The following is a 9,622-nucleotide window of genomic DNA, read 5'->3' as shown; positions in this document are numbered from 1 at the left end:
TTATCTGGATAAAATCTGTCATCCACTATTTCTTGATTTAATGATCTTGGACAATTTCTACTTACTACTGTGAAAGATGAGGATTTGGCTCAGTCCCCCTGCCCCCCCATCTCCTTCTCCTAAACTTTGATAGTTACATCATTATTTTTAGTTTGACTTTTAGTTCTTTTCATAACTTTAGAAAATATATCAATAATTCTTTTTCTGGTTCCTTTCCCTTAGTCAATTGACTTGATTTTGATCTAAAATGAAAATATTAGTGCCTTTACCCTTATCCTCTGCCTCTTCTTTATGTTTATATTTTCCCACCTTCCTTCATTTTAATTTTTGCTTTTCTATTGTCAAGATTGATTTACATTTACATTCTGCTCTGCAATTACAACCATACTTTCTCCGTTTTCTGCCTATGTTTGTTGCCTTTGCGGCTAAAAATAATCAATCTTTTATATTACTATAAGTATGAAGTTATTTTTTTACTGCTGAGACATGTCGTGTGCTATGATTCCTTTTCTTCTGAATTCTATTACATGCCCCCAGGCCACTCATCAGGGTAAAATGGAATCTTTTCCCTTATACCTCTGTTTTCCTTTTATAGGATTTCTATTAATCAGATGCTGGCCAACCTGGATTGGTTTTATATGCCTCTTATATTTTTGCTCATATTTTCAACTTCTTTCTCCTTTCTGCTCTATATTCTGAAAGCTGTCTCAACTTTATTTTCTATCCATTTTATTGCATTTAAAAATTTTGGCAATTGGTCCTCCTGCTCTTTTTGCTTGCTTTTTCTGGAAAATTCCACGAACTTCCTGCTTCAGCCCTCCCTTCTGATTGTAGTTTGAGTGATGGCTCCCACTGCTTTCGTGTAAACATAGTACCATCTTATTCCCTACTCTGTCATCCAGAAATCTGCAAAAATATCTGGTCCATTGATGTCCCATATGTTCTCAGCACTTTTATGAATATACTTCCTCATGTCTTTTTTTAACTGCCATTTTAATGAGTTTCAAAGGAGAAGAGGCAAAGACATATGCAGAGTCTACCATCTTGAACTTTATTACTTTAAAATCATATCTTACTGTGATTTTTCTTTTTTTTAAGAAGCCCAGACTCTTTCACAGTTTATAATAAATAACCAACACATTTATCTAGTATATTTAAATTCAAGTCAACAGATTTTTCTCAAATATTTGGTTATAACTCAGGTTCTTATAAATGCAAAAAATGCACATTTTGATTTTTACTTTCTATAATTTCTCTTTCTTCCAGTCAGTTTTATTTTATATTTTTCAAACTCAAAGTTTTAAAGCTTAAGATCCCACTTGACATGATTTTTAACATTGCATTTATATTAAAATCAATTTCCCACCATAAATCCATCATAGACTCCACATGCATTCAATTAGTTATATAGTTTCTCATGAACACAATAGGCTCAAGCTCACTTTTTCTTTTCTCTGTTTGCCTCATTGTGATTTGCTTTTCTAATGAATTCCGCCCCCCGACATGTTTTTATACTTACATATAATTTAAGTACAGTTTGGTTCTTTTCCCCAGAGAATCCTTAAGCACAAAGTTATATACTTTTTTCCTCCCCACTTCTTATCTTTAAGGTATTTTGTGTGTGGGTAGAGATTGCCTTCTAGTTTTCCTTATTAGATGCCTTCCCAAATTCTTTTTTGGGGACTGAATTGTTTCCTCCCAGAATCCCTATGTTTAGGCCCCAGCCCACAGTGTGACTGTATTTGGAGACAGAACCTTTACAGATGTAATTAAGGTTCACTGAGGTCATAAGGCTTGGGTCCCTGATCCAATGGGAATAGTGCCCATGTAAGAAGAGACACCTCTCCACCTTGTGAGCACACAGCAAGAAGGTGGCCATTTGCAAGTCAGGAAGTGAGTCTTCACTAGTAACTGAATTGGCTGGCACATTGATCTTGGACTTCCTAGTCTCCAGAACTGTGAGAAATAAATTTCTGTTATTTAAGCCATCCAGTCTATGGTATTTTGTTATGGCAGGCCAAGCTGACCAATACAAATACCTACAGAGGTCTTGAATTGTTTTCCACTTCTTCTGTATACCATTCTATTGCACAGATGCTGACTCAGCTAGTTTATTGTTGGCCCTCCTTATCTGTGGGTTCTGCATCTGTGGATTCAATCACCTGTGGGTGGAAAATATTTGGAAAAAAAGAAACCAGCAAGTTCCAAAAAGCAAAACTTGAATTTGCTGTACCCCAGCAACTATATTTATATAGCATTTACAATGTATTAGGTATTATAAGTAATCCAGAGGTGATTTAAAGTATATGGGAGGATGTGTGTAGGTTATATGTAAATACTATGCCATTTTATATAAGGGACTTGAACACCTGTGGATTTTGGTATTTGTGACGGAGGTGGGGGGTTCTGGATCCAATCTGCAGTGGACACAGAGAGACCACTGTAATTGGTTTATTGAATGGACTAAACTGGTTCAATCAGAAATGGCTCTCTTTTGGCCTTATCATACTGTTTTGAAGCAAGTTCTTTTGTTTTACTCTTTCTGGACTCTATCTTGGAAGAGTCTATAGGTTTCTGGTCTTTTTAAGCTATAAATTAGTCTAATTATAAAGTCGTTTTAAAAAACTAACCTAGTTCAATGTCAAATCTTAAATTTTCATACAGTTAAAGATTCTGACTACCTTTCCTGCTCAGGCTGTAGCTACCGCTACAGAACCCAGAAGGGGAAGGGGATTTGGTCTCTTTCTTTGTATTCCTTGTTCTCCAAGCCTCCCCTATTGGCTCTGCTCCTGGCTCCCCAGGGTGAGTAATGTGGGGAGGGTGGATTTAGAGAAAAGTGGAAATAGACTGATATGAACAGTGCTCCTGCACTCTGGCCATTGATGCCACTGTTATAACAAGGGTTTAAACTGTGGCCCCCTCTCCCCTCTCCCTCCCTCTACTCTTCCCTTGAATGGGATAACGCACATTGTGACCCTTCCTCATATATCCTTGACCCTCAACTGTGTATCCATAGATCCTTCCTGCTGGGAGCAATTTTCCTACAGTCAGCTTCCTTAGCTGAGGCCCTTTCAGGCATTTCATGCCTTGCTCCTCTCCAAGGTATCGCTTGGCATAGAAACTTCAAACGTATTTTCACTGAGTTTAAGCAAATGTTCTGCTCCTTTCTTGCCATGTGATTATTGTTCCTGTCATTGTCATTTGCCTTAGATGGCCTGCTATCTTTATGCTTCTACAGGCATGAGGCTGCTCCTAATCTTTGCTTACTGAATCCCCCCCACCCCATCCATTCTAGGAATCTGTGTTAATTTCTCCCAAGAATTTTCTTGCACTCCACTTCAGCCCTGGCATAGGGCTGGCCTCTGATATACTCATCAAGGAGCCCTCTGCTAGTGAGAAGCCGTTCCCCTTCCTACCAAAACTGCCAGTATCTCTAATTGATTCTTTTGAGAAACTTCCTCTCTTGGCTTGGAGGTGGAGCACCTACAGGGAGCAGAGGGGAGCACCACGCCACACCTTCTCTGCTACTGTAAATTCCCTTGAATGAGCTCCTAGTCTCTAGCCTTCTTTTATGTCATGTGGATGGGAGGTGGGAGATGGTCATGGATAGGCTGGAATTCTAACAAGAACACCCTAATATTTCTCCTTAGAAAGAGGTGTTTCTCATCATCTGTTGTCCTCAGTTTTGATGATTTAGCTGAAATGCCACAGTTGCGGGAAAAGTCCCATTTAGCATCTTGTTACACTGCTTTGGTAATTAATACTTATTTTCACCAGTGCTAGTCCTTCTTTCCCAGTCGGATGCAAGTATTGAATGGAAGGGGGAAAAGAGAGCTTCCCTTCTACAGAGATTCTAACTCGAAGTGAGTTATTTCATTTGTGTGGAGAGAAAATGAATATTTCCCTAGTGTCCTTGGTGCTCTCCTCTGAACAAGGCTCTTGTCCTTGAGCAATCTGTTTCTTTGCGTTTCTTCCCTCCCAGCCAGTGGCCATGCTTGACTCACACCCATGTTCCCAGCACATGGCAGAGCATATAAATTATAACCGGAACTCTGTAAATGCTGATTGAACAACTGACTGTGAGCTGATTGGTTCTTTGTGAAAGGGAGATGGATAATGAAATGGCTATTTGAATCAGTTCCTAATGATCTGTATTGAAGATGAAGTTGTGGAGAGAACAAAGTTGCATTGAATTCAGGTACTTTGAAGAGGAAGGTTATGTCTGTAAGGGCAGAGAGGAACTGAAAAGGATAATCCTTCTCCCCCTGCCCCCAGTTAGCTCTCCTAAATATTCTAATTTTAGAGTAATTCTAAAGGCACTTGAATGATTGTGTGAATCCTGAAAGAAGCAGTTTACAGGCAGTGAGGGTCAGAAAAATATCTTTACTTACTTCCTAAGATACTTCGGAGAATCACTTAACATCCTATTAAAGGCACAAATCCATCTGTGTTACATGCTTAAAAGACCTGAAATCATGTTCTTTAGCTGGGAAAACTTTTCCATTTAAGGGCTATGTGCATTCTGCTGATGCGGAAATGGCAAGGTTGGCAGTCTCTTTTGATGAATGTGTAGCAGAATATTGTTTTCCGTAGTAACAGATTTTTTCTAGCACCAGTATGGGGTTGACTCTGCCATGGGTTCAAGCAGAAGTACATGTTGACTCTCAGGAAATAAGCTGCTATCTAAATTCAAATGTTTGGACCAGTTACAAACCCAGCAGAGAAAATTGCCTTCTATATAGGGCACTGGTGTATTCACTTTGCTCCAGCTGAAAAAGTCTCGACGTGGAAAAACCAAATTCAAACAGTCTGATGGGAGAAAGGATCAGAGAAAGATCAAGTGGCGGAGGGAGCACACTGAGAGGGTCTCTGTCAGCAGGGCTTGTGGGCGGGGCGGGGGGGGGGCGCTGCTGGACAGAAGTGCCTCTGCTTCATAAAGTTGAAGGAAACTGACATTATTTGGCGATTCCACCCCTTCCCTCACAGTCTCAAAAGGACAGCAGCATAGCAATCTGCTGTTTATATAAATTAAAAAGTGTCAGTTGAGGAAAGTTGTGTACTCAGCACGCTCTTAAAACATCTGTCCTAGTAAAACTCTCGGAAATAATCATGAACCAACAGGAGAAAAACAGCTGTGCGTGAGTCGATAGGCTTCACCATACGCCCGTCTTCAATAGATGGACAATAAAATCTTCAGGAATGGGCCCCTGGGGTGTTTGGATCAGTGGACAGACTATTGATTATGTGTAATTTCACTGTGAGCAGTTGTTATTTAGCTGTGTGGAAGATACTGGGCCTGGAGTCCAAGGGAATGCTTCTACTCGTGGACCTGTTAGTTAAAGCCTTTTATACCAACTCTTTCAAAGCAGTATATAAGCAAAAATTACCCTCAAGGGAAGTTTTTGAAGCCCTGAGAGATAACATGTCTGCAACTAAGCAGAGTCATGGAGGTGAGGTTGCAAACTAGTCCTTCCGTCCTTCCCTGTGCATGAAATTGTATCCTAAGGTTTGATCCTGTTCTTCATCCCTTGCTGTTATCAACTCCCTCCAGTAGGATTGGACTTTCTTATTTGTAGAGGCAGAGTGGTTACCTGGGCTCCAAAGGCACAGCCCATGTGGATCTTAACGGCCCTCTTTTCTCATCCTGTCCTGGGAAGGCTGTTGGAATAAAGCATGTACAAATGTTTCTTTCCCCAGGCTGTAGGAAATGTGATATAAGGAAAGAATACACTCCACCTGTTCTTTCCTCACTGTATCTTTTAAAATTTTGTTTCTGGGAATGCTCACTATTCAAATGAATTTGTTTCTAAATTAGTAACCCATTGTTTACATACATAATTGCAATCAACACTTCAAAAATCATTTGAAGTTAAAATGTATGCGGGTCAGCTCTCACCCTCCAGATGTTGGTGGTTCCTGGCATAGTCTGGGAAACACCTTCTATTTTTTCCCTCTTTGTGGCCAGTGGTGGTAAGCACTGATTTCCAGGGTTCTCTTGTAAGGTACGAAGCGCTGCAGTACGGTATTCCATCTCGATGCTATTTTTCTTGTGTTGAAAGAGCATTCCAAAATTTATCAGCCTTTACTGGATCCAATCAGTCAGCCACTCCGCACTGCTCAAGGCACAGTTGTGCCTTTCACCACTGATGTGTGGAAGAGCCATCAGGCGCTGAATTACATAGCTGGCTTTCTTTGTCTTCATCTGTTTAAAGTACTCACCGAGCCCCAGTGAAATAACAGTGCTGTGTGTAAAAGCCCTTGGAAAACCTCATTCATCATCAAGTTGGTAGGGAAACCTGAGCAAATAGCTGAAGGGCCGACTTCACAAAAGGCAAGAACAGACAGTGTTTTGATGTTTTCAGGGATCGTGCTGTGAACATGATTTTGTCTCCCCCACTCCCATCTTCCTGACTTTAAACATTTGGACCCTTAGACTTCAGTCTAAAGCAGACGGAGAGTGAACTACCCAAAGAGGGTCAGTGTGGCAGCTGTTAAAATAATAGCATTTCCAGACCTGATTATCTAATTTGAGAGCCCCAAATATATCATTAAAAGCAGTTTATGCATCTCTATATATCAAGGATGATGCCACCAGCACGGCCAGCTAAGATCATCTAGGTCAAGATGGAAGGGACACATGCTGGCTTAGAGCTGACCTCCCCTGCGGGGATTAACTGCTTTGTAGGTTATTGTTAGTGGTTTAAACTTTAAGTTTGGCTTTCTCTGGAGTACAGCATGATTCTAGCTTACACTCAAGAAATGTTAGTATTTGCTGAAGCCAAATATAATTAATGCTGTAGTTTGGTTTCAGAAAGGTAATGCATTATAAAACGAAGGATGTGTCATTTTCAGATTATTTATAGTTTGGATAACCCATACAGTGGATCCTCTATAGTACAGATAATTTGTAGTAATTTTAAAGTGAAGTGAACTGTCAGTTCAGCTTTGTTTTGGGAGAAGAGTCATTAAAATTGGATTTCTTAGGGAGATACGACTAAACACCTTCTACTTAGGGAAAGGATAGAGTTTCTAGAGAGCGAGGATAAAGTATGTGGCAATCCATACATAGGATCCCTGTTTTGGCTTTGCAAGCCACTTGATTTGGAGTGTGTGTGTTTCTGTGTGTGTGTGTGTGTGTGTGTGTCTGTGTGTGTGTGTCTGTGTCTGTGTGTGCACCCATGCACACTATGGTGGGGAGGGGAGCACTTTCATGAAGTCTACATTTTTGAACGGTGGTGAATTTGATTTCAACCTGGATCTTAACAAGAAATGTAGCTAGTTATCAATGAATGATTAGTATGAAAGACTTTTCATTTTTTTTTTTTGAAAATTTGTTTAGTCTTTTTTTTTTTTTTAATTTTTGACTGCGTTGGGTCTTCGTTGCTGCGTGCGGGCTTTCTCTAGTTGTGGCGAGCCGGGGCTACTCTTCCTTGCGGTGCGTGGGCTTCTCATTGCGGTGGCTTCTCTTGTTGCGGAGCACGAGCTCTAGGCACGTGGGCTTCAGTAGTTGTGGCACGTGGGCTTAGTAGTTGTGGCTCGCGGGCTCTAGAGCGCAGGCTCAGTAGTTGTGGCGCACAGGCTTAGTTGCTCTGCAGCTTGTGGGATCTTCCCGGACCAGGGATCGAACCTGTGTCCCCTACATTGGCAGGCGGATTCTTAACCACTGTGCCACCAGGGAAGCCCCAACTTTCCATTTTTATATCATATGGAAAACAAAAAATTAAAAAATGTAGATTATAGAGTAGTTAGAGCACAGAATGCTCAGGTTAGTGAAGCTATTCTAGTGAAGGCAGGTAGTGTATTAGCGTTAGGATTTTTTCCGAGTGTGTTGGACAGAAGCAAATCTCCTGAGGAATCCTGTTGGAATACCAGCATATTGCAAAGAATTTCAGCACTTCGTGGGTTTAGAGAGGGACTGTTTATTTTACCAAAAAATGATGACTCTGATGTATGAGGACAACATGAAGCCAAGATAGCATGGGACAAAAATGCATTCACATACAGACAAACGTCAGCAACACTGAGACAGTTCCAGAAGAAAAGGATTTCAAACTGATCCAAAAGACAGACTAAATATATGCTGTTGCAAAGCATGAAAAAAGTCGGAAGTTGACACTTGAACATGATGCAAAAAACTTTGCTATGCACTATTGTGTTTAAGTTAATTGTATATGTAGATAGCTCTCATTCTATACCATGAGTTCAATGTTTTTCAACAAACCCTTTTGTTTTCTTCACGCAGTTCAAGGTTGAAGAAATATCCTCACTGTTATAGATCTCTACCTGTGAACTGGGTTCCATTAAAATTTTGAGATCCAGAGCAGCAATACCAGCTAAGTAGCACCTCTCAGAAGGATGCAGCTTTAATTAAGTATATTTTCTCCAAGAAGTGTCATAGCATGAACTCACTCTCCATGTCATCATTCAGGCCTTTGAATGCTTGACCTTTGCCTGAATTCCTCATCATGGTCTGTTTTCTCAATACTAATAGATTATCACATCCCCAAATACAGATAGTTCAAATAACGAAGTAGAGTCCTAGAATGATGTTTCTTAGAACAAAACAAGACAAAATAAAAAACAAAAGCCATCTATGACGAAAATAACACCCCAAACAATCAAGGCACTATCAGCATCATGTGATGGAAAAGGCATTGGACTGAAAAACGGAAGACCATTCTAGTTCTCACTCTGCTCTATTAAATGGTTGCCCCTGGGTGAGTTCCTTCATCCTCCTAAATATTGGTTTCCTCATCTGCAAAATAGTGGGGTTGAATAAGATTACTGCTCCCTTCTATCTGCTTGTAAGATTACAGGATTTTGACAGAAATCTGGGACAGTCGAGTAGAGAATTTCAAATCTATATACATTTCATGTATTATTTCATATGTATCATATATAGTAATTTGGTTTCTCTAAGGTAATGCATTATAAAACCAAGGATTTGGGTTATTTTTAACCCAAATTTGGGTTAATATTTGGTGTTTTTTTTAGGTTATTTACAATTTGGATAACCCATTCATATATATACTTCATCTTTCTGACTGATTTAGGCAGAAAAGGAACTTAATAAAATGAAATATTGGGTAGGTCACAGAATCAATAGGAGGGCTTAAAAATCAGTTTGGGGCTCTGCAGCCAGAACAAAGTGCCTAAGACGGTGTCAGAGAACAGCTCTGCTGGGGAAAACTGCCACTGCCACTTATGAGTTAGGCCTGCAGCTTGTGCCACTGCCACTGTTCTCTCCACCCCTCTCCCACGAAGGTCCCCCAGAGCTCTGCATCTTTGCACACTGCCTTCTGCTTGAAAGGCTGGGGCCCAGGACATGTGCCCGTACCCTAGCTACTGGAGAAGCCCCAGCGGTGAGTTTCTGGAATTTTTAGCATCTGTTTGGAATTCAGTCCTGTCACCCACTGAGACTTATAATGTGGGGAATTCCCCAAATATAAACATGCCTTCTGAAAAGTGACAAATGTCTGCTAAACCATCTTCATCCAGTTTAATAAACAAATAATCTGTTCTGTGATGGAGAATTTCTCTACTGAAGTGTTTGAATTCAGCCTATCCCAGGTTAAAGCTCTCAGAGGTATGTGTGGCTCTTCCTCGTTAATATCGCCATCCC

Source organism: Balaenoptera acutorostrata, chromosome 2 (genome assembly GCF_949987535.1).
Source record: "Balaenoptera acutorostrata chromosome 2, mBalAcu1.1, whole genome shotgun sequence".
Lineage (NCBI taxonomy): Eukaryota > Metazoa > Chordata > Mammalia > Artiodactyla > Balaenopteridae > Balaenoptera > Balaenoptera acutorostrata.
Note: the sequence above shows the minus strand (reverse complement) of the source record.